The sequence below is a fragment of the Marmota flaviventris genome, chromosome 13, assembly GCF_047511675.1.
Source record: "Marmota flaviventris isolate mMarFla1 chromosome 13, mMarFla1.hap1, whole genome shotgun sequence".
Lineage (NCBI taxonomy): Eukaryota > Metazoa > Chordata > Mammalia > Rodentia > Sciuridae > Marmota > Marmota flaviventris.
In genome coordinates, this window is record NC_092510.1 from 27,040,152 (window position 1) to 27,065,348 (window position 25,197).

At 39.6% G+C, this 25,197-nt stretch overlaps 1 protein-coding gene and 1 pseudogene across 1 annotated transcript in view; both read left to right on the top strand.

The window, feature by feature from the left end:
- The window catches only part of LOC114105010 (guanine nucleotide-binding protein G(q) subunit alpha), a 286,367-nt gene that overhangs the window by 135,836 nt on the left and 125,334 nt on the right, over positions 1–25,197 (top strand). The window lies entirely within an intron of this gene.
- On the top strand, positions 3,834–4,222 carry LOC114105011 (COP9 signalosome complex subunit 9 pseudogene; annotated as a pseudogene).

The following is a 25,197-nucleotide window of genomic DNA, read 5'->3' on the forward strand; positions in this document are numbered from 1 at the left end:
ATTTTACATGTAAACCTTTGAGAAATTGGACATTTGCACAAAGATCACAAATCTAATGAATGATAGAGTGGAGTTTCATTCCCTAACTATCTCTTATCAGTGTTTTTCTCCCTATGCCTGCTACTTCCAAAGAAAAGAAAACGGAAAAGTTAAATGACTGCTGTTTTTATTGAGGGCTTGCTGTGTGCCGGGTGATGGACTAGGCACTTAATATACAAAGTCCTGTGATGAAATATTACTCTTTCAGTTTCACAGATAAGGAAATTGAGGCTTACAGGTTAATAAACTTGTGCAAGAGCCAATCACTGGTGAATGGTAGGGAATGGTTTGAATCCAAATCTGCCTCTTAAAAAGCTTTCGCTCTCTTATGCTCCTGAGGGATCCCAGCTTTTGAAAGCCTGGTTGGGGAAAAAGGAGAAGAAATGGAAGAGAGATAATTTTCCTATTAGTTTTTGTGATTTTGATTTACAGCTGCCTACAAAACATTTGTGCTTCTGGGTTAGAGGTTTCATGCAAGAAGACAGGAGTAGACAATAATGAAGTTTTGCCCTGATGTTAGGGACTGGAAGTTATTCGCTGGCTACATTTTGAAGCAGATAAGGAAGAGGTCCTTGAGTTGCTTCTTGCCAGGATCACTTTGATGGCATATGGGTAAATTAGATGGACCCAGAGTTTTTAAACTGCACTGGAGTAGTGGTTCTCAAGTTATGGTCCTAGGACCAAGCAATGTCAGCATCGCTTAGGAACTAGTAGAAAAGCAGTTCTCCAGGCACCCACCCAGACTCATGGATTAGAACACTGGGGAGTGTGGCTCAGGAGTCAGGCCCTTCAGCTGATGTTAATGCAGGCTCTAATTTAAGAGCCACTGCACTAAGCAGCTCCTCCTAGCAGTGCAGCTAGCTTCAAAAGGCAAGAATACAGGCAATTAAAGGGCCAAATCTTAGAAATTGGAGTTTTAAAAATGTTGCTTTTGTCTTTCATTGTTGGACACAGCCTATCATTTTTGTAAATGAATGCCCTGATTGTAAAATACTGTCACTCCCCAGAGACAGGCTTTGCCTTAGTGTGTGATATTAGAATGCAGATCCTCTAGAGGGGTGACAAGTATAAGAAATCTTAACAGGAGGGTTTATTGAATTCCTCCCTTTTGAAAAACTTTCTCTTTTTCCTGGAAGCAGCTGATGTGGTTTTTCCTCTCTGAACAGTATAGAGAACAGAAATGAAATGCAAACTTTTGGCCTTAAGGAAAACAGAACCAAAGATAGAGCATAAACAGTTGTCAGTGTTATAAGGCAGTGAACATTTTTGACTTTCATTTTGAGGAATCTTCATAGTCATCATTCATTTAAGAACTAAACTGTGATACCAAGCCCCAAACAACAGAATAGCATGCCCTCCTCAAAATGTCCCTCTTGGAACCAGGATCTCTGGTAGAGATTACTGATTTTGGACCCCTTTCTTAACTAACAGTGTCCTCAAGGACAGAAGCCCTTCATAGTAAGACACATTTACAGTTCAGGGGATGCTGACAGAAATTAAGAATGTACTGGGATTGAAATATTCATATCTTAAGTCATCAGCTGCAGCCTATCCTCCTTAAGAAAGGATGTGCTTCCTTTTTTTTTTTTTTTTTTAAATTTTTGGCTCTGAGGATAGAACCCAGGGTCTTGCTTCTGCCAGGTAAGCACTCTGCACTGGAGTTACATCCTCAAAGTACGAACTTCCTTAAGACATCCTCCAGTTGATGGCTGGAGCTTTTAGCCTTGGTTTGGGTGGGTGGAGTGGAGAACCTGTTTTGCAGACCTCTCTGATCTTTGGGGCCAGGAAGAACTCAAGTTCCTAACTCCTTTCAGATTATAATGGAAAGTTTTGCTTTTGTGGCAGTTTGCAGCATTTATTGTATTATTTCATGCTGTAAAATGTTTTTCCCCTTGAAATAAACCCACTTTTGGTTTCCTAATCATTTGCCTTTTCTCTTCCTCTGAAATGCAGCAGAATAGATATGTTGGACAAAATGGCCAGCAGACTGATGAGAGGCAGCTGGTACAGAGCAGTCCCAGAGGCAGCTGGCTTGAAGGCAGATTGGATGAGATAAGGCTTCACACCCCCATGGGGACTTGCCAGAAGCAAGTGTTAGAGGAGTCATCTACACAACTTAACAGAGGGATTTTTTTTTCTTCCTTTTTTCCCCCTCCTAGTTCCAACCCTGAGGGTGTTTCCCGAAGCTACAGAAATACAGAAATGCTGTAGCTCTGAGAATATTCTTGGACCTGGTTCCCACTGGCAGTTGCTGCATGATTTACTTCTCACCCAGAGCAACCATTCATTCAGAGATTTTTATCTGTAGAGTGGAGTCCACATCTGCTTTGAAAGTGTATTGTTCGATCAAAGTCTTCTTCTCTTCAGTTAAACCCATTTTCCTGAAATACCATAATTTGAGAAGAATTTGAGAACCTACAGCAGTGTTCAACAAGCTTGGTAGTTTCTGCATTGCAAATTATTAAGAACTCAAATCCTACTCTGACTATAACATCTTGATTTATTACTTTGAATAACAACATCTCGATAATATCTTAATAATTTATTTTACTGTTAACTTCTGTAAATATGTTGATGTAACTGCTTCTGAGGGGAATGTGCAGAGAACAGGAACTAGACAGTTTGTGGTTGATTAGGGGAGGAAGCAGAGACAAAAGACTGTTCCTTCCTTGGTCCCCAAGTGGTTCAGAGACTCACTGCAGAAGCAGGGATATTAACACCCAAGTTGTGAGCAGAATTAGCCTGCCTGCCTGCCTGCCTTCCTTCCTTCCTTCCTTCCTTCCTTCCTTCCTTCCTTCCTTCCTTCCTCCCTCCCTCCCTCCCTTCCTCCCTCCCTCCCTTCCTTCCTCCCTCCCTCCCTCCCTTCTTCAAAACCAACTATCCCTCAGTTTACCTAGAAAAGCACTGTGCTCTATTCTTTGTTTCTTCTCTCTGAACCAGAGAATGAGAATTCAAGTGAATGAGGCATCTGGATCTTTCTGATGCTGCTGAAACCATCCCAAGACTCCTATGTATAGCATGATGTCACTTCCCTAACCAGTGGCAGATGCACATTGTGAAGTCAGGGTAAAGACTGGGTTGTGTACAGTGAGAGAGGGGTAGATGGGATAGTAATTGTATTTCAGTTGACAGATGGACTTCAGATCGGAAAAACATGTCCCTGCTTATATTTCTGGCTTCTGTTTTCCCAGTCACTTAAACATCTTAATTTATTTTACTAATCAGTCCTGCTGTCTTATTTTTTTTTAAATTTTTTATTGTTGGCTGTTCAAAACATTACATAGTTCTTGATATATCATATTTCACACTTTGATTCAAGTGGGTTATGAACTCCCATTTTTACCCCATATACAGATTGCAGAATCACATCAGTTACACATCCATTGATTTACATATTGCCATACTAGTGTCTGTTGTGTTCTGCTGCCTTTCCTATCCTCTACTATCCCCCCTCCCCTCCCCTCCCAGTCCTGCTGTCTTATAAAATGGTTTCTTGGGTTCATAAGGTATGAATTGAAATGTTTGGCTTTTGATTCAAGAATTCGCAATTTTTTTTCCCCCAGAAGGGTACTAATTCTGTTAAACATGCCTTTGATACATGTGTATGTGAAGAACAGTAGGCTTACTGGTATGGAAATTGTTAATGAATTCAGTGCTCAGTTTCACTCTAAATCAGTGTCTGGTTCTGTGTATCTCATCTCCATGAAGGCACTTTGAGAATTCTTTTTCTCTATTACAAAAATAAATTAGAAAATACAGATAAATAAGAAAAATTTCTAGAGCGCAATGGCTTGAGATGAAGCCGGCGGTGGATGAGATGTTCCCCGAGGGCGCCGGTCCCTACCTGGACCTGGACGAGGCAGGAGGCAGCACTGGACTCCTGATGGACTTGGCAGCCAATGAGAAAGCAGTCCATGCAGACTTCTTTAATGATTTTGAAGATCTCTTTGATGACGATGATGTCCAGTGAGTCCGGGCCAACTGCACACATGGCCATGCACAGCACACCAGTCTGCAAAGAGAGCAGTGTCAGATGGTTTAGAGACCTCGTGAAGATCACTAGAAGTCAGGACCTGGCCAACCGAGGGTGGGGGACTGTCTTAACCCCCTGGACACTTCATCGTCTCCTGTGGAATGGCCTTTGTCCTCACACTTATTAAAAACACACCATCACATGCCAAAAAAGAAAAAAGAAAAGAAAAAAAGTTTCTATCATCTGTCACTTACTGATAGGCTTATCATGAATTCATATAAAATACTCGTTTTTCAGTCTTTCTGCCTGCACCTTTTCTCTCTTCACCAAAAACTGACTCAGTGGATCATTTTCATAAACCTCAGAGTGAGTACCTAGTTGTGTCATTTGGCGATTTTCCTTAATTCCATGTTGGTGGCTATAGATTTGCCCATGGTGTGGCTATAAACAGTTTGTATGATCCACCCAGGTTGTTGGACATTTAGATTGTTTCTGCTTGTTTACCAGTAGTACTGTGGTGAAATTCTTGAAAACCTGTGCATTTGCTTGATTGAAGCTGTTACCAAATTTAAATAAATTCTTCGAAGTGTCATTTGCTGGGTCAAAAGCTTTGGTCTAACTGCCCTTGAGTATGGTTTATTTTTTTTAGGTTTCTGGGTTCAGTCCAGACCATTTAAATATAAGATCTGGAACAATTCTCCTTTCTTGTTTTGTGTATCATATTTTCTACATCTAGAGAAAGAGAAAAGAACCTCAAATCAATTCACATCTTAGCAGGATCTGTTTTTCATAATACTGTGTGTAAAGACATGGCAATAAACCCACCATACTCTTTAAAAGAATTCTCTGCAGTTTTCAGAGCGTGACTCTTCAGTGCACCTTTGATTGATGTCCTGAAGACTCAAGTGAGAGACAATAATTGGGCAGCATTCAGGCTGTGATAGAAAGGATCAGCCAGCCGTTTCCATCTGTTAAAATCGGACATGGCAATGCTTTTCATGTTCAGTACAGAGGTTTTGAGCCCCTGCTACATTCTAGACATGGGTGTGAGTGCTTGGGATATGTCAGAATTCGAACAGTAGTTCCTACCTTGTGCTGCTTCCTGTTTTATGTGTATTTTTGTAGACATGTGCATAGTGAGGGAGGGTGCAGACAATAAATAATCAACCCAATAATGTACATATACCTTAGAAAATGATCCATGTTATGGGAACAAAATAGATAGTAGTGTAAGGGGGATAAGACATGTGGTCCAAAGTGAAGTTGTTGGCCTCACCAAGACATTAGCATTTGGGCCAAGATCTCCAGGAGGGGAAGGAGGAAGAGGGAGAAAGCATGCTGACCTATATGTTTAACCTGGCAGGGATTTACCAGAAACAAGGCCCTTAGGCAGGAACATGCTATGATTCAGGATTTAAAGATGACTTTCCTGGCCTTTGAGGTATTGTTGCATATGTGTAAGCACAGTCCCAGAATGGATTTAGCGTTGGTTTCTACCTTGATTGTGCTCTTCTAAAAGCATTCTACTCAGCCACAAGCCTGTTATGCAGGGATAGATCCTTGGAAACATGTACTTTCCATGCATCGAAAAATGTAAAACACACTCCCATGCACACCCTTAGCACAGGTAAACACAGAAAATGAATTAGTACCTAAAAGAAATAAAATACTCTCCATGATGAATGACAGTTCTTTTTGCATACAGATAGATAAAATGTTGGGGTACCATGTGAAATTAATAAAGTAGGCTTTCTAAAATGAAAGTATGTTCCAGCAAAATATCTAGACTTATAGACAGTCTTCTAAACTGTGTGAGAAAAGGAATAAATTATTCCATTTGGAGTTCAGTGGAACTCTTAAAAATTGTTATAAATACCTAAGTGCTAAAGGTTCAGCCAGGATATCTTTCTGAACTCTTTCCAATTTTACAGCAGAGGAAACTGAGGCCAGGTACTTCAAGGGCTTGCTCCCAAGCTGGTGTGAAGCACTGTTGTTTCTGTAAGCAGGTTCATGTCTTCTTCATAAAGCTGTGCACTCTGTTTCAAGGAAGGTCTCTCCCAGAGCCTCTGTCTCCATCAAGGGCTGATTGATGAATACATTTCAAAAATACCATCAATTATGAGATAATATCCTATCACCTTTCCTTGAAGAGATCATTGATTTTCTGCTCTTCATTGTGCTATGTGGCATGCTTGGACACTAAATGAATTCCCGAACTTTGTGTTTTTCTTGAAAATGTAATGTACACTTTGTGAAAATCACACAGGGCCTAAAATAAACTGACTGGGATAATCTAGGTCCAGCCACATAGCAGAACCCAAAAAGTAGAATTTAATTTTAACCTCAGAACTGGTTAGAAGAGATTTTTCAGATTAGGTCTGATTTGTTTATGTCCTAAATCTTCACCTCAAGTATTCCAACAATATATTTTTGAATTCATAGAGGCATAATGTTTAATTTAAAAAATATCTTAGGCCTTGTTCACAAATATCTTTTAGATATTTAATTATTTGTCAAGAAAATAATCATCAAAGCTAGAATTTGCCTGCATGGTAGGACTGAGCAGATATTGCACATGTGTCTGATAAGAACAAACCAGCATTTGGTAAGAACAATTTTAGGAGGACTTGGTACAGAATTTTTTAAATGCCCATTTTTAGAATTTGAGCTTGAATTGCAGTCTTTTCCCATATTTTTCCATATTTTTCAGACTCTTAAATTTCTTTGTCTTAATGTCTTACTCTAAGTCTTTATCTTAAAATATCTGTCTTGAATTTTTTTCTTACTACACCTGAAATACATCTCAGTTTTCACTACTTTCCTCTTTTTCCTGGGAGCTCTACTATTATGATTTTTTAAAATAGAATAGTTAGAAATTAAAGAGTAGTCCTGGGAGAGCTAAAGAAGTCAGCATATTAAGTGATTTTATGGCCCAGTAAGTGTACTAGTGTTTTATGTACAGTGTATTGAATTTCAAAAATCTTGTCTACTAAGTGTACTATCCCCATGTTAGAGATAAACTCACATAGTATGTGAAACACAGAGGTGATGTCCAGACCTCAGTTATTTTGAATTAAAAGCACATAATTTTCCAGTCTTTCCTTTCTCTTCCCCTTTTTACCATTACCTTGGGCCATTTTCCCTAAATTGAGTTTTAAAATTTTGAGTTGGATCAGTTTTTTTCTGTTTGGAAAGGTTTCCAAATAAAATAAAATTAATTCCTCCACTGCTTTGCATAGTTCCTACCAGAGAGCCAGAACTTTATCCATCTCACACTCCTGGGAACTGGCAGCCAAGGTAGAGACTAAACAAAAACAGCCTTTCATTGAACAATTATTTATTGAACATAACACCGTGTTCTAAAAACTATGCTGACTGTGGAGGTTAGAGGGGAGAGTGAAATCTTCCTGCTTCTGTACTTGTGGAACATCCAGGCAGTGGAAAGAGGGACATGGTAATTGTAAATGTGGTGAAGAAGTGAGAGGGGAAAGCAAAGGGGTTATTGGAAGAGGGTTAGAAGTCCAGCTTTCATCAGTGGAATAGGCTGAAGATGCTCTGGGTGTACTTGGTGGAGGTAATAGACCTTCATCTGCAGGGCAGTAAATAAAAAAATCATAATAAGACAGATAAATGGGCATTGCAGATGGGGCTGTATTGTTTGCAGTGCTGTGTAATTAAACCCATTTGCCTTCCTCTCAATACAAACGGGTTATTTCTGTTAACCAAACCCAATAAAAGATACTGTTCAACCAAGTTCTTATCACTTTGCTGTTTTAAATACAGAATGGAATCATAATAGTTTTTTTTGTGTGTGTTGTGGGGGAAGGGGTACTGGGGATTGAACTCAGGGGCACTCAACCACTGAGCTACATCCCTAGCTCTATCAGCCCTATTTTGTATTTTATTTAGAGACAAGGTCTCACTGAGTTGCTTAATGCCTCACTTTTGTTGAGGCTGCCTTTGAACTCATGATCCTCCTGCCTCAGCCTCCCAAGCTGCTGGGATTACAGGTATGCACCACTGTGCCTGGCTCATAATAGTTTATAGGACAATTATTAATTAAAGCAGGTTATAGTAATTCTTATCACTCTCCTCCTCAAATAACAAGCTTCTTTTTGGGGAAAGTATACATTTATTACCTACTTTTTTTCCCCACCTGGTAGAGTCCTCTAATTTGAAAAATAATGCAGCACAATGAATATATGGAGTCCATACTTGAAAATATGTTAACCTGTTCGTCAACTGATAGTCCAACCCAAGTTTCAAGTGTCTCATGGAAAGTACCAATGGGCTTTTAAACTACTGTCCTTATTACATGGGATGCTGACAGAGCTATTTCTGTTTCTGAAACTATTGTACATGGTATTCATGGCAATAGAACAGATTTCATGAGAAACTGGTAGTAACAGTAATAAGCTTCACAGTGACGGTCTCTGTGACATAGAATATGGAATCTTGATGAATTGTACTAGAGTGCACAATGTTTAAATGTTCTTTGGAGAAAGTTGGTCTGCAGACTAATGTGAGCCACATGAGGTACAGAAAAACAACACAATGGACTACAGCGCCCCATTCATTCATAGGACTTTCAGATCGATCTTGGGAATGTCAGTATTGAAAATGGTTCATCTTGAGTGCTTCTAAGTATGAATGTTTTGGCAGAATGTTGAAAATCAATATAGTTGAAGATTTATTACGTTTAATTTACGACATCATAGAAGGGAAAATCTATTTTAATTGATTTTTCCTCAGTTACTCTGTGTGGAGAAATTTTGACCTTTTAAGGTTCTATTCTGTGGTTAAGAGGTAACGAAAGTAAAGTTGAGGGTATGGCTATTGCAAATAGCTCACATGCCTACAGCTCTCCACAGTTTTGAATTGCTTTCCCAGAGATGGGAATTGAAGCCTGCCCACTGATTCATGACTGAGTGACCTGGGGCGAGTCCCACTTTTTTCTGTAAAATAGGAATACTAATACTTACCTTATAGGGTTATTGGGAGGCTCAAAAGAGATAAAGATCAAAGGAGAATTCATGTCCAGCACTTAGCATAATGCCTGGCACCTAGTAAGTCCCCTCAGAAAATGCTAAAATCAGTGGATTTAGGGCAGTCCTGGGAAGGAGCTGTGTTGGCCTCTCCTTGTTTTAGAGTTGTAACAACAGCAGCAATGGCAGTAATAGATCCTGTCTATGGAACAGACAAAATACCAAATGCTCTATGTTTGTTATTTCATTAACATTCAGCAACCTTTGTAAGAAAGAAAGTTTGTTGTCATTCTATGGAAGAAAGTAATTAAGCAACTTGCCTAATCTTCTCTTGATAGGGGCATGGCTGGTGATAGAAAGTTAACCCAGACTTGGCTGAAAAGGTCTTCATTACAGTTAGTCACATTACTGCCCACAGGAACAGAAGCTCTGCATCAGTCCTGTTCCCTAGGGAAGGAGCTATATACTTCCTCATAGGCGGCCTAGAGGAGTGTGTGCATTCTGTGCCTGAGTTCACTTGGGGCTTGGCTCTGCTGATTCTCCTCACTAGTTCGCTCAATATTTCAGGGGCTATTAAAATTTTTATGTACATTGGGAAGTACAAATGGCAAATATTGTTTATTTTTTATTTCTATCCATGATATAATATGAAATGAGTAATAATCCTTGTGGCATGCAGATGTGGCAGAAGATTGTGCAGGTGCTATGTGTGCAGCTGGATTTTGGAAAATACTGCTGCCTATCAGGCACTATTCAATTTGTAGGTTTCTCTCTTTGTTTTCTCCACTTTTCTTTCAGCCAGACTCTCCCCTCCACCTCCTGCTGAAAAATAGCAATGGTGAGTTAAAGTAGTTAGTCTAATTATGGTATGAGAATGGGTGGGTGGACAGAAAATTGTTTGATTTCTGTCAACCTCTGCTGTCCAGCAAGGCCTTCCTGTTTTAGCAATCTATTTGAGAGGTTCCCACTGTGTACAAGATGGAAATGTGAAGGAATGCCTTCAACTTTTGGCTTCTGTGATTCTTATAATTACCAGGAAAAGGGGGTCTGGTTTATGAGTGTTGTTTCTGAAACTCACTATCAACATTATACTTGGCTCTGATCTGTGGGTGGACATTTTCCATGGCGTTTCCCCATTCCCAAGAGCTCCATGGAGATCATATTTGCGGGAAGCAAATCTATAAAGTAATTAGCGGATGAGTAGATGGACCTACCTGTGGTGACCACCCAGGCTCTCAGCCTAATAGCTTGTCTGTGTGGCTGGTGACTCCTGCCAGAGATCTGTGGGGAGAGTTAGCATGGCTAATGGTGGCTGAGCCTAGTGAGAAAATAAATTATATTTGCGTGTACCCTAATTCTAAAGAGGAAAATGTAGATTTAATGTAGCTGTTTGCCTTTTGACTAAAGAGGTTCATGGAGGCTGTGCAAAGGATTTAAATTTCTGACAATGGTGGAAGTAGTTCTAGGATATAACAGCTGACCATTTTTAGATTGAAGGTATGTGAGGGACGTTAGTTATTTGAAGCAATCATGAAGTCATCTCTTCTTTCCTTTGCAGTTTTCAGTAATCTGAGTGGGTCAAATAATCACCCTGAACCAGACTGGAAAGGTGAGGGGGTCGCTTACTGTCTCACCCTTTCCTGTGTCACTCATTGGGAGCTTTCCTCCATTTGAGAGGAGTGTTTTAAAGTTCAGATGGATTTCTTACTGTCAGCAGAACCAGTGGCAACTTCAAGAGGCTTCAAAGGACTTGGGCAGAGACCCTTGCCCCAGAGTTTCTCTTTGGACAACTTGAAGTGACCATTTTCTTTCTTTTAAAGCTCTTGGTATCTATCTTGACATCTAATTTTATCTTCAGATCCCTAGGCTGGTGAGTTAAAAGGGAATGTAGTATGTAGCTTGGAGGAGGTGAAAGAAAAAGTGTCCGGGGACCTGAGCCACTGTGCTACAAGTCCTTGCCTAGGCCAGCAACAGGCAGCAAGCATTCCAGAGATGGAAATGCCCCTGTGAAAAAAGACTCATTTTATCTTCTTCATGGACTTTCCTGAAGCCAAGTCAGACCCTAACACACTATGTGAAGTGCTTTTTTCTTTACTCGACAAAAAGGCTTAACAGAAGCCTTGAGGTGAACTAGTGAGAACCTCCATGATCATGAACTCTGAATGAAATGCACTAGGCATTTGTTTCTGCCCTTAATTGAATACCTAGGCACAATGATGCTTTTGGAGACATCTTGCATTTCCTCTGCACCTGGCCCAGAAGCAGTCTTGGATGACTTCCCTTGTCTTCTTCCACACATAATTTCTTCTTCCTGTCTTCCTCCTCGTAGCCATTCTACCTGTCCTTATTCTTATTCCTCAGGAAATGCCATTAAAACAAACCATCTGCCAACAAGCTCCTAAATGCATTGCTTTCACTAAAAGAAGAGCAGCTTTTGTGACTGCATTTCTACATATGCTTTCGTTTGGGGTGGAAATTTCAACTTCTGGGAGCACTGCAAATAAATATAAAATAGAAATTTCTGCTATTGGTCCTGTTAAAGAGTACATAAACATTTATTTCCCTGGTGGATAAAGTCAAGCATCAAAAAGGATAATAAATTCAATAAGGCTCATTTCCTTTTTGTACCCATCCACCCAGTATGTATCAGCTGGTATACCTTACATGTGAAAATAGATAAGATATTTCACTGTGCTGGCAAACATCTCTTCACCACTGTGATTGCAATTCTGTTTCTATTCTTTAGCTAGCTTGGACTAAATCGGGTGTTTGAGTGTTGTAACATCCCCAGGATTAAACCCCAGGGAATGAATACAAAGCCGTATTCTGTTGTACTTTCCAGTACATTCTTCCTTCCAGAGAAGCAAATTTGCTTTTTCTTCCCTTCCTCTAGTGCCTTTATGGGAATATTCTCAAGACCTAGAATTTCTTCTTATTCTCCTTCAAGCCAGACTCTACCAGATTCTTCTTCCAGATTCTACCTTGGACTTGATGTTCTTTTTGCATCAGTTCTTACTTCTAGTAAAGTGCACTGACCATTTGAAAAACCTCCACGTGTGTTGTGTTGGTTTCTTTCATGTGTCTTTGTATTGTACCTATACAGAGGCTGGCTGGTTGTTAAAAATATAGAAATAGGAGTCAGAAACTTTGAAAGGCTTTATATGTGTGACCTTGGCTACAGTGTCCCCCATCTGTGAGTTGGAGAATAATCTCTTCCAGCCAATTGCACTCATTTGTAGTCAAGTATCAAATTATGTTATTATGTGTTTAGTAATCTGTACCTCATAATGAATTATATGTTTATGGCTTCCCTGAAGTCAGGGACAGTTTCTTATATAGCAAATCTGTATCATATGTACATTTAGCATGTATAAATTTGATTTTCCTGTAGTATTCCCTCTGAAGCTGTGCCTTGACTTCATTGTTTAGGGAGGGAAACCTATACCTGAAATGTTAACAGAAACAAAAGAAATCATTTTTTGGCTTTTAAGCATCTAACAACTTAGATCCTACTAGTTTAGTGATTTTATAGGCATTTTCACAGGTAATTTTGACCATACGTAATTTTTGAATGCTGAATTTACAACCAAACCACAGTACATGTACATAGTTCCAATTATTTAGGTCAGTGTGAGTGGATGCTCAAGAAATATTGAGTAGCATATAATACAGCAGGAAGTTATAAGATTGACCCACAAGTAATAGCATTTCCCATTCAGGAAATAGATCACTCCTAAGGAGATAATCTATTTTTATATGCATGTAGATGTCTAACTTCTGTTTGATTTGAAGGAATTTCTAAAACCCATTCTTTATTAGCCCTGGAATAAAATATTAAATTCAGTATTCATGAGATCATTTAGGACATAGGCAATGTTTTATCAGAGTTTCAGTTGCTCTCTTACATTTGGCCATTTATGGAAACACACACATGCACCCTGGGGAAAGTCTAATGTTGCTCAGATAATAATTTTAAAAACCTCAAATTGTCCTATAGAAGGATTTTTTTCCTCTCATGCCTTCTGTCTCTGATAATAAACAACCATACATTTCTTATTTGTTCACCCAGATAAAAAAAAATCCTATAGTCCTTCTGTAAATCAGAAAAGAGTGACTTTTTTTTTAAGTACACTTTGAACAACTGACACATCCTTATCACACCATCTGGGAGCTGAGGATGGTGGAATCAGAACTTGAGAGCAAAGCGATGTGAGGGTGCTGAGAAGAGGAAGCACCCCGGGGAAGCAGTCTCTGAATACCTTGCCTCTGAAGGAGATATTAAAAGGGGGTCAGAAAAGCCTACGGTGTTGAAGACCCCTTTGAGATTTGGGCCCTGAAGATAATTTTTAAAATCCTAGTCTTAAAATCTGTCATGGCAGCAAATTACCTTAAAGACATGTTGAAAAGAACCAAGAGATGTAGGGAAGTAGGTATTTATATTGTTCTTCCAACTATGTTTCTGACTATAGTTAATTCAAAGATCTTAAGAAGTTCCTACCGTCTTCCCACTCCTAAGGAGATAATCTATTTCTATATGCATGTAGATGTCTAAATTATACATTTTTCATAAATGCACATTCTTCTATCATCTGTCTGTCAGCCAGACTGAAACTTGTAAATAGTTCACTGTGACTTTATGGCCAGAGAAGGTTAGTGGTAGAGGATACTTTGTGTCTGGCCTTGATTAATATGGACTTGGGGCACCCTCCTGGAAGGGGATGGTTTGTGCAGGCAGGGCAGTAAGGTTCATTTGAAGAAGATTGAATCATCATGGCTTTCTTGAGCAGTACTAGATCATAAAACTGTGTAAGTAGGAAGTGGCCAAATCAAGGAGCATTTTACAGGCTGCACTGTGAAGTTTGTATTTTATCTTCAGAGCGTTAGAGTGCTCTTGCAAATGTTTTAACAGGGCAGTGATGCCATTATAGTAATATTTTAAAAGATTTAATTTCTGTTTTCATTTCTATGTTTATGTGTAACGAACATGGTTGTTTACCAATTCAGGTGACTAAATAATCCCAAGAAGGGATAATTCAAAATTCCCCATCAGCTAATTACACTTATTTAGCCTTCTTGACCCACTTGATTATACTCCTATATATTTCTTTTAAAAATATTTAATCTGTCCCTGAAACACTGTGATAAACATAGGAAATATGACCTGTTAATTTTATCTTTCTTCCTCTGATACTCTCTCCTTAAACATTTAGGGATTAGAGCTAGTTATTCCCACTGTGAAAGAAAATGGGTTAACATTGACGATGAAGAGTAGAAATAAAATTTTCTGTCTTCATTTTATCAGGTTTATCCTACAATCATGCGGCTTAGCTTCCTTTCCAGAATGTCAGTTCTCTGTGTTTTTTAAAAAATGAATAATTACTACATGATTGGAAATGAAATTATATATTAAGAAATACTGATAATGAATGGGAGATGATTGAAGACAGTGTTCAAAAAATAAAACATATGGACTAGGTTCATAAATGTAACTTGTTTCCTGATATTTAATATTCATATATCTTAAAAGAGTTAAATTGTATATTGAAAGCATAAAATTTTTGGAAATATCATAATTTAGGAAGAAACAATCTATTTCTTCATCTGATTTGTAAAGTTTGGTATGTTTCAACAAAGGCTGATGACTTTTTGTTTGTAAAGTATTGTTGTAGATGTGTAAAATGTGACATCGACAGTAAACACTGAGAATGTTTGGTTTGGATAGATTTTTTTGGAAAGTATGACTATAGAGCTGACCTGAGATTGAGTTGATTTAGTAATATGAGTTACTATTATTTTTATTACTAAGAAATGTCTGTTTAGTTTACACATAGTTATAGCATATTTGTGTACTGTATATTGTGATATATTCCTTTGATGTACATTCTGATATATGTTGATGGTTTTCCTTGTTGCATCTATGACAAGGAAATAGGTCAGAGTATGGGCAAACTCATGACTATTCAATTTTACTCAAGGGTAGTAAAATTGAGGTCTGAAAGGCATGATATTTATGTTCATGACTCATAGATTTGCATAGACAGACACTGCAAATTTAAGTTGTTGGTCAACGATAAGTGATTTATGCCCATAGTCCTTCTAGAGGGGCTTTATGATGATAGGGTTTGGAAAGGCTTTGATTCCTGTGTACCCTTTTTAGACCTGACTCTACTCCTTTTCCATCATTTTGTGAATAATCCAGATTGTGTGGGCTGGTTCTCAATGGCATGAACCCAGAATTCATAGAAAGGGCTACACTAGAGAGTCAGGATTGTTTACCTTCATGTTTGTTCTGTGTAGTTTCGTACCTAGCTGTCACATTTCACTTCGTTCACAAAGGAAGACTTCTTTTCTCCTCAGGGCCACTTGGTCATGGAATCATATCATGGGCCGAGTCCAACATGCTTTCCTTTTGTTGACCATGCTCCATTTGCATACTGTGCAGTTTCTGTCATGTGAATATAATCTTAATAAATGATAATGTGACTGCAACATTTCAAACCATTAAATTAATAATGTTTTAGTAAGACCCATATTATATATCTAGGGCACAACTCTGGGACTTATTGGGGATCTTTTATTTCTTTATTAATACTCAGCCATGAAAAGAAGAGAATTTTAAATGGTTTAAAAGGAGCAAAAATAATGTAAATTAGAAGTACTTTAGAAAAGGAAAACAATATTTGTGATGTAAGGAATTTAGAACCTGGTGCTGGCTTCTATGGAATTTTCCATTTAGTTAAGGGAAGATGAAGGAATAATTAAACTAACAAAAAAGTCCTGATGTGTTGATGGGCCAAAATGATTGGCACATGAGTGGTCTGAGAGTAGTTCGGTTTTATTTATATTTTACTTTTTTGCAGTGCTGGGTATCAAACCCAGAACTCACACATTGCTAGGTGGGTGATTTACCATTGAGCTACCCATACCCAGTCCCAGAAACTCTGTTTTCAACTAGGGTGGTCTTCAAACTCAGTAACTGCTTTAAAATTCAGTATGGAAAATAATCTTTTAATTCTCAGTCTAAGATTACAAAACATGAATATATTTTTCTTTTAATTTGTAAAAAGTTTTTAAGTTGATCCATAATATAAATATATTCAAAAATACTGTGTACTAATTAACTTTTTTAGAAAATACTCCAGATGACTACCACTATTTTTCCAAAAAAGGTATCATATGCCTTCATTTTAGAAGTTTGTATTTTAATTTAGACAAAACTTTGATCAAATTTTATATTAGCTAATTTCTATGCTTATGTTCGTTTTTCAACTTGAGATAGTAATGTTTAATATACATTTTAACAACTGCTCAGTTTTTATTTTTTTTGTAATTTATTGCAGTATGCATCTATCAAGTTACTGTGTGAAATTTTTAGAGAAGTACTCTTGATTGGGTTATTTTGTTAATCAGTATGATTACTATAGTTGAGTGATAATTTACTTAGCTTTAACAGTCAAAAAGGAACAGTGACATTGTAAGTAACCATCTTAACTATGGTATAGCTTTATTTTTATTAAAAATAATTTAAATCACTGCCCAGCCTTTTTTTTATCATCTATTCGTAAATAATTGTGATGAAGGAGAAGTAATCAAGTATGATTGCTCCCTCTCTTTCTAGGAATATTAGAATCAAATATAATTATCTGTGTCCTCATTGAACTTCATATAAATTAATAAGATATTAGCAGTTTAATGTATACAGTTAGCTCTTTATATCCATGGGTTCTGCATCTTTGGATTCAACCATCTGCAGATTGAAAATATTCAGGAAAAATTTTCATCTGTACTAAAAATGTACAGACCTTTTACCCTTGTCATTATTCCCTAATCAACTCAGCATAATAATTATTTATGTCGTAGTTACATTTTAAGTATTATAATTAATCTAGAGATAATTTAAAGTATACAGGAAGGATGTACCTAAGTTATATGCAGATATTTGAGTATATGTGGATTTGGCATCCAAGGTGGGTCCTGGAATCAATTCCTCCCCAATAGTGAGGGATGACTGCATATTCCTCTGGAATGGTAGGCTTTCCCAGAGTTGAGATTGTGTTCTTCATCATCATTTTATTCTCAGCACCTGAAATAGTACCCAGCACAGAGTATTCTTTAGCAACCCTTGACTGAATGAATGAAATAAGAAGTATTTCTAAAGCTAATTTCTTTTTTTTTTTTTTTGGGGGGGGGGGTTTATTAATTTTTTTATTTTATTTTTTTTTTTAATTTTTTATTGTGGGTTGTTCAAAACATTACAAATTTCTTGACATATCATATTCCACACTTTGATTCAAGTGGGTTATGAACTCCCACCTTCACCCCATACACAGATTGCAGAATCACATCAGTTACACATCCATTGATTTACAAATTGCCATACTAGTGTCTGTTGTGCTCCGCTGCCTTTCCCATCCTCCACCCTCCCCCCTCCCCACCTCTCCCCTCCCCTCCCCTCCTCTCTCTCTACCTCCTCCACTGTATAACCCTGAGGGTCTCCTTCCATTACCATGCAATTTCCCTTCTCTCTCCCTTTCCCTCCCACCTCTCATCCCTGTTAAATGTTAATCTTCTTCTCCTGCTCTTCGTCCCTACTCTGTTCTTAGTTACTCTCCTTATATCAAAGAAGACATTTGGCATTTGTTTTTTAGGGATTGGCTAGCTTCACTTAGCATAATCTGCTCTAATGCCATCCATTTCCCTGCAAATTCTATGATTTTGTCATTTTTTAATGCAGAGTAATACTCCATTGTGTATAAATGCCACATTTTTTTTAACCATTCATCTATTGAAGGGCATCTAGGTTGGTTCCAACCTTTCACCTTCAGCCTATGTATGTCTTTTCCTATCAAATGCGTCTCCTGTAGGCAGCATATTGTTGGGTCTTGTTTTGTGATCCATTCTACTAGCCTGTGTCTCTTAATTGGTGAGTTTAAGCCATTAACATTTAGGGTTATTATTGAGATATGGGTTGTTGTTCCAGCCATATTTGTTTATTTATGTTACTAAACATCGTTTGTTTTCCTCTTTGATTATTCCCTCCCCCTTTACTGTCCTACCTCCCACTGTTGGTTTTCATTGTTATTTTCCATTTCCTCTTCCTGTAATGTTTTGCCGGGGATGTTTTGAAGAGATGGTTTTCTAGCTGCATATTCTTTTAACTTTTGTTTGTCGTGGAAGGTTTTAATTTCATCTTCCATCCTGAAGCTTAATTTCGCTGGATACACAATTCTTGGTTGGAACCCATTTTCTTTCAGTGTTTGAAATATGTTATTCCAGGATCTTCTAGCTTTCAGAGTCTGTGTTGAAAGATCAGCTGTTATCCTGATTGGCTTACCCCTAAATGTAATCTGCTTCCTTTCTCTTGTAGCTTTTAAAATTCTCTCCTTATTCTGTATGTTGGGCATCTTCATTATAATGTGTCTAGGTGTGGATCTCTTATAATTTTGCATATTCGGTGTCCTGTAGGCTTCTAGAATTTGGGATTCTGTCTCATTCTTCAAGTCTGGGAAGTTTTCTCGTATTATTTCATTGAATAAATTGCTCATTCCTTTGGTATGGAGTTCTATACCTTCCTGTATCCCAATGACTCTTAAGTTTGGTCTCTTAATGTTATCCCATATTTCTTGGATGTTCTGCTCATGGTTTCTTAAAAGTCTTGCTGATCTGTCTATGTTCTTTTCAAGTTGAAATACTTTGTCTTCATTGTCTGATGTTCTATCTTCTAAGTGTTCTACTCTGCTGGTAGTATTCTCAATTGAGTTTTTAAGTTGGTTTATTGCTTCCTGCATTTCTAGGATTTCTGTTTGTTTGTTTTTTATAACCTCTATCTCCCTGTATAGTTGATCCTTTGCTTCCTGGATTTGTTTGTGTAATTCCTTGTCGAAGTGATCTTTCATTGTCTGATTTTGCTGTCTAATGTCTTCCTTGATACTCCAGATCATCTGAAGCATGTATATCCTGAATTCTTTATCTGACATTCCATCTGCTGCAGCTGTTACCTCTTCTAAAGTTGAGTTGAACTGCATTGCTTTTAGTCCTTTCTTTCCTTGTCTTTTCATACGGCTTGCGTTTCTTTCTTCTTGGTGAAACTGTTGTGTTTTTGAAATTTTTTCCCCCCTATATATTTATATTGCTCTTGTATAGTTGAAAAGTCTCCCTTGCAGGTGCGGGCGGGGGCTCTGCTCTGCCCCTCCTCCAATTGGTGTGAGGTGTCTACCACGCCCGTGGACCCCTGGGCCTGATCCGCCGTTTTGTCGCAGGTCTGCCTACCTTGCAGGTGGGGGCGAAGGCTCTGCCCTGCCCCTCCTACCACGCCCGGGGACCGCTAGGCCTGATCTGCAGGTTGGTCGCCGGTCTGCCCACCTTGCGGGCACGGGTGGCAGTTCCGCTCCGCCCCCACTCCAATTGGGGTCACTTGACCACCACACAGGTGGGCCGCTGGGCCTGATCTGGGCGCGGGCGAAGGCTCTGCTCTGTCCCTACTCCAGTTGGGGTGAAGTGTGTACCACACTGGCAGGCCGCTGGGCCTGATCCGCCGGTCTGTCGCAGGTCTGCTTACCTTGCTGGCGTGGGCGGCGGCTCTGCTCTGCCCCTCCTACCACGCCCGCAGACCGCTGGGCCTGATCTGCAGGTTGGTCGCAGGTCTGCCTACCTTGCGGGCGCAGGCGGCGGCCCCGCTCCTCCCCTCTGGCTCGACGACAAAGCGAGAGAGACTCGGGTATCTGTGACTCACCCTCCCTACCAGGAGACCAACTGTTTCCTTCGCCGCTGGTACCGATGAAGTTCTCTCCTCGGCCGCTCTCCGATGACATCAGATCTCTGCCATGCTGGCATCCCCTGTTCTATGGCTGAATCCCATTTTCTTCTCTTCCAATACGCGGAGCTGTGCCCTCTGAGCCGAGCTTCTGCCCTCTATGTGCTGACAGAAGTCCCTGTAAGGTGGCTCCTGGGAGTCTCTCAATCCTGTTAGTCCAGAGCCCTTTCACTTATCCGGCCCCTCCCCCTGTTCCTCCTCCCAGCCAGCCAGCCAGGTCCTGTTCACCGGAGGTGGTTCCCCAAGGATCTGATTACACTTTCAGCCCCACCGCGTGTCCTATATCCCGAACAATGAACACCCTCTCTGTCATTCATCTAAGCCCCAGTGCTGTGGTGGGGTGATCTGGGAACCAACAGTTTAATTTTTCCGGACCCCTTTGGTGGGCACACCCTCAGAAACTGGCGGCTAAGATCTTGGGTGTCGCCGCTGGTGTTAAGGGGAGGTGGGGATCTGGAATCCCCTCTGCTTCCCTACAGACACGCCCCCGGAGAGATTCCCGAGGTTTCCTGGCTGCTTGTATCTGGGGGGGGGGGGTGGGAGTCACACACCTGCTAACGTGGATTCCGCTGGGAAGGAATTCTGTCGGCGGAACTCTGGTGATGTCACCTCTCTGCTATGGCGGGCCCCAGGCTCCTTGCCGGAGTGTCCGAAGGGAGGGGTGGGACTGGTCTGTCTCTGGTTTTTTTCAGCTCCCGGTTCGCTATTTCATGAAGGCTTGGCGAGAGACCTCTTCCTAGAGTCGCTGCACCGCTCCTGCTGTGCTGCGCCTCGGAGGCTATCCTCCCTGACGCGGGGGCCGCGTGCAGGCAGCCGACAGTCGCCGAGTCGCACGGGCAGCGGCTGGCGGGTCTGGACCTCTGCGCTGCGTGGCGGAGATTCACTGTCTAGCGCAAACTGTCACCTCCAAAATCCTACCAATTCCCGGCCGGTCTCTCTTTAGTGGAATTTTGCTAGGAGTTTCTCAGCAGGTCGAATCTAAGCATATCCATGCGTCTCTCTGACCCCGTTGTTGTGGAGGTACTGAAAGCGCTGCCTCCCCACTCGCCGCCATGTTGGATCTTTAATTTCCTTTCTTATGTATGGAAGAGAGCTGAGATCGAGATGCAGAATTGACTTGCCAAATGACACAGAGCCAGTGTCTGGTGGAGCTGGGCATCTTGTTCCCACCTCACTCCTGCCACTCTCTGTGGACCACTCAGCCATCTCTTCAACAGTTAAATGTGTTATGTGGTTGGCCATGCTGCTTTTCCACGTTCTGTTCTGAGGACTTTGCTCCTTGGTATTTATAGTGTTAGCTGGGTTATCCAGAACAACACTTTATAAACAAGGCTGACATCTAGGGTAGCCAGAAAGTTCCCAAAGTTTCAGGCTGCGATATAATGCAAATAGCTTTCTTACTATATAAGTTTAGAAAGTTCACAATAATGTGTAGGGGAGGATGAGAAAAGTAACCCTTTTATTTCCATGATATTATGGGCCACATATTGTTTCTTAATGAATATTCTGAAAAAGTGTACACAAAGTGTATGCATTTTGAACTGATATTATACCGTCTCTTTTTTTGGGGGGGGGGGCACTAGGGATTGAACCCAGGGCCTGTGCATGCTAAACACAAGTTCTACCACTGAGTCAAATTGACCCTTAACTTGATGGTTGGCCTCAAGTAGCCTTGCAGGTAGAAAGAGTGGAGTGAGCTATTTGTTAAGTTAAGAGAAGTACATTAATAGTTTACTGACAAATGTAGATATGTCCTAGGATTAAATAAATTTGACTTTGTTTGCAACTTAGAGTAAAAACGAATTCATTTTCTTTTGTTATAAAAAAGCTGAACAATGAGGTCGTAGGGCATGATTCTGAGTTCCAGAAAGGACACTCTCAAAATGCCTTAGAGTAGAGTTTATTTACAAAGGGGCTGGCTCCAAAGGTATAGGCTTAGGAACCAGCTGGGAGATGTGGGGATCTGGTAGCAGTATTTTGCCTCTACTGTGCCAGAAAGGAGAATGTGAAACACACTTGGAAAAGAATTTATTAGTTTCTTGTTGTTACTATAAGAAGTTACCACAAACTTGGCAGTTTAAAGCAACATGGGACTTCTGGAAGTCATAAGTGTGAACTGGGTCATAACAGGCCAAACTGAAGTTGTCAGCAGGGTTCTGTGCTCCTTTCTGGAGGCTCTGTGAGAGAACCCAAACACTGAAATAAGTAAAACACAGTAGATCTGATTACCTAGATGACCACTAAGTGATTGTTAGGTGGTTAATGTATGTAGTATGCATACACTGGCATGATGCATGTCCCAGGCAGGACAGAGTGAGACAGTATGAGGTATCATTATGAGACTTGGAACAATAGGCAACTTAAAACTTGTGAATTGTTTATTTCTCAAATTTTTTATTTAATATATTTGGACTGTAGTTTACTGTAGGTAACTAAAACCATAGAAGTGAAACTGCAGATAAGAAGGAACTACTCTTAAATGTTCTGCCTTCCAATCTTCTGCCAAGGTTTTTACACCAATGAATGGAGCTGAGAAGGCACAGGGACAGCATTGATGCTATATAGTCCATAGAGGGATCACATGGAGGAGGGAGAAGAGGGGACCAGGAGCACACTGAAGTTATTCCACACAAGAACAAACTGTAGGCATTCTGACTTTTTTTTTTTTATGTTTTTGTTTTTGAGTTGCAAACTTCTGGGCCCAAACAATCCTCCCACCCTCAGCCTCACAAGTGCTGGGACTGCTGGTGCACACCACCTGCCTGGTGCCTTTCCAGGTCTTGTTTCCCAAAAGATCACTGATCTCAGAATGGTTTTCTAGTTGGTCATTGTTAATAAGATACCTATCATTGAGCCAAATAGAAGAAGCCATATTATTGTTTTGCATTTCAGCTTGTTTATCTTTTTTTGTTTTCAAGTATTTAGTAATTATTCCTTAAGTGAGTCCACCTTTTGTTGCATCATGCTGTTAAGAGAAGATACATGTGTATTCACAGAGACCTGGAATTTTTCTGTTGCCCCATGCTTCCCCCTGTCAATGACATTACTTGGTGAGGCCTCCAGAGGCCTCTCAAGGTGTTTTCTCTTCCTATATTGACAGTCTAGAAACATTATAGCACAGTGTTCCTGAATGGGAGCACTGTAACATTTGGGAGAGGACAAATCTTCCTTGAGTGGGTACTGCCCATTCTGTTGCAGGATATTTAAAATTCTTGGTCCTCAACTATTCAGTGTCAGTAGTACTCCATTGTCATTACAGTAAAGAAAATACCTTTGGAAGCTGGTGGTGGTGATCATCCTTCATTGACAATTCCAGCAGTGAGGTGGGTAATTTTAAGAACTGGACTAACCTCCCCAATCTCGGATAAATTAGTGTCTCCCAAACTTGGTTTTCTCATCTATAAATCAAGGGTAATAATGGTATCTGCTTCTTCAGGTTGCAGGAAAGCATACGAGGTATATTTCTGGAGCATTGTCTGGTGGGGAAATCATTCAGAATTCTGGACTGCCTGAGCCCGCCCCAGCATTGAGAGCACATGGAAACCAGATACTGATGAAGCTGCCTTTACTGGCTAATTGCACACCAACCCTGTCTGACCCCATGTGTACTCCACCAGGGCTGTGCTTCTGAGAAATCTAGATTTTGCACTATGAGAGCCTTGATAAGAGATCTCAGCCTAAGAATATTTTATGACTTTTGTTACATGGGCAAGAATATAAAGTTAGCCTCCTTTGAAAAATTTTGCATGAAACCACACTTAATCCTTTTTTAACCTTCCTCCTATAAAGGATAAATTACAGATGTCTTTGCATTTATTTAGGGATTTTTTTTTCCTCAAAAAGTTAAATGTTTTTACCACTACTTTCTTCACTAAATCCAGCATAAAAAGTATGATTTTACTAACTTACAAGTGGCTTGCTGAGACCAAGTGTGCTTTCCTTTTTAAGGCTCACGATAGCTGCAAGATAGGTTCATCCTACATAGCTAGCCTTAGACTTCTACATAGCTGGCCTTAGACTTCATTGCGTTCTATCTGGAAGGTGCTAGTGTAAAGGTACTTAATATATATATATTTTAAATCTTGGTTTCCATTTAAAAAGTGTTGTTCTACATTCTATCCATATCTACAAATGAATATACAAATGGAGCTAATTTTCTTGACCTTTAGATTTTTGTTTTAGTCAGATTTTCACTGTTGTGACTAAATAACCTGATCAGAACAGTTTTGGGGAAGGAAAAGTTTATTTAAGCGCTCATAGTTTTAAAAGTTCTTAGTCCATAGAAAGAAAGCCTGCTCCATTCCTCGGGACTCAAGAAGCTAAACATTCCAGCTGAAGAGTGTGGCAGAGGGAAGCAGCTTACATGGTGATCAGAAAGCAGAGAGGTAGAAGAGTCAAATACAAATATATACCCAAAGCCACACCCCAATTCCCACTTCCTCCAGCTATACCCTACCACTTGAGTTACCACTCAGTTAATGTCTATCAGGGGATTACTTCACTGATTTTGTTAAGACTCTTATAACCCAAACAAATCTCCTCTGAAATTTCTTTGCTTTGTCTCACACATGAGCTTTTTTTTTTTTTTTGGGGGGGGGGGGGGGGAAGGGGGGTACCACATCTAAACCATAACAATCTTCTTATAACTGTGAGTCTTAAAGTCACCAGGGTTTAGAGTCTTTAAGTTAAAATACCACCAATGTTGGTTTTTTTAAAAAATATTTTTGGCAGGACACGGACATAATAACTTTGTTTATTTTTATGTGGTGCTGAGGATCAAACCCAGTGCATTCCATGTGCTAGACAAGTGTTCTGCCAGAGCCACAACCCCAGCCCCCACAACTGTATTTTTCCTTTAAAGATTCACACAAACAGAGGTGAATTAAAAAAAAAAATACTGGTTTCAAGTTTTGTAGAAATGACTGATCAAACTGGATACATTTTTTAAATTATTGATTCTTTTTTAGTTATTCATGACAGTAGAATCCACTGTGATATAATTTTATAAGCATGGAATATATCTTATTCTAATTAGAATCCCATTCTTGTGGACGTACATGATGGTGAGATTCACTCTGTTGTATTCATATATGTACATAGGAGAATTGTGTCAGATTCATTCTACTCGTGGATATGCTTTTTATTATACACTGTGTAGCTAAACAGATAAATAGGTCAAAGTGTGGGATTGCTTTCATGAAATTATTAAATATACCATTTTTTCATGCTTCCCCTCTTCTGTAGGTACAGCAAAACAATCCATTAAGAGAATGAATAGAATAACTCTTCTTATTGTACTGTAAGGATGTACATTTATTAGCTTTAATTTCTGAATGTGTGAAGGATCATAGTCATGTTATAGAATAGTAATAAGAAAGGACTATGTA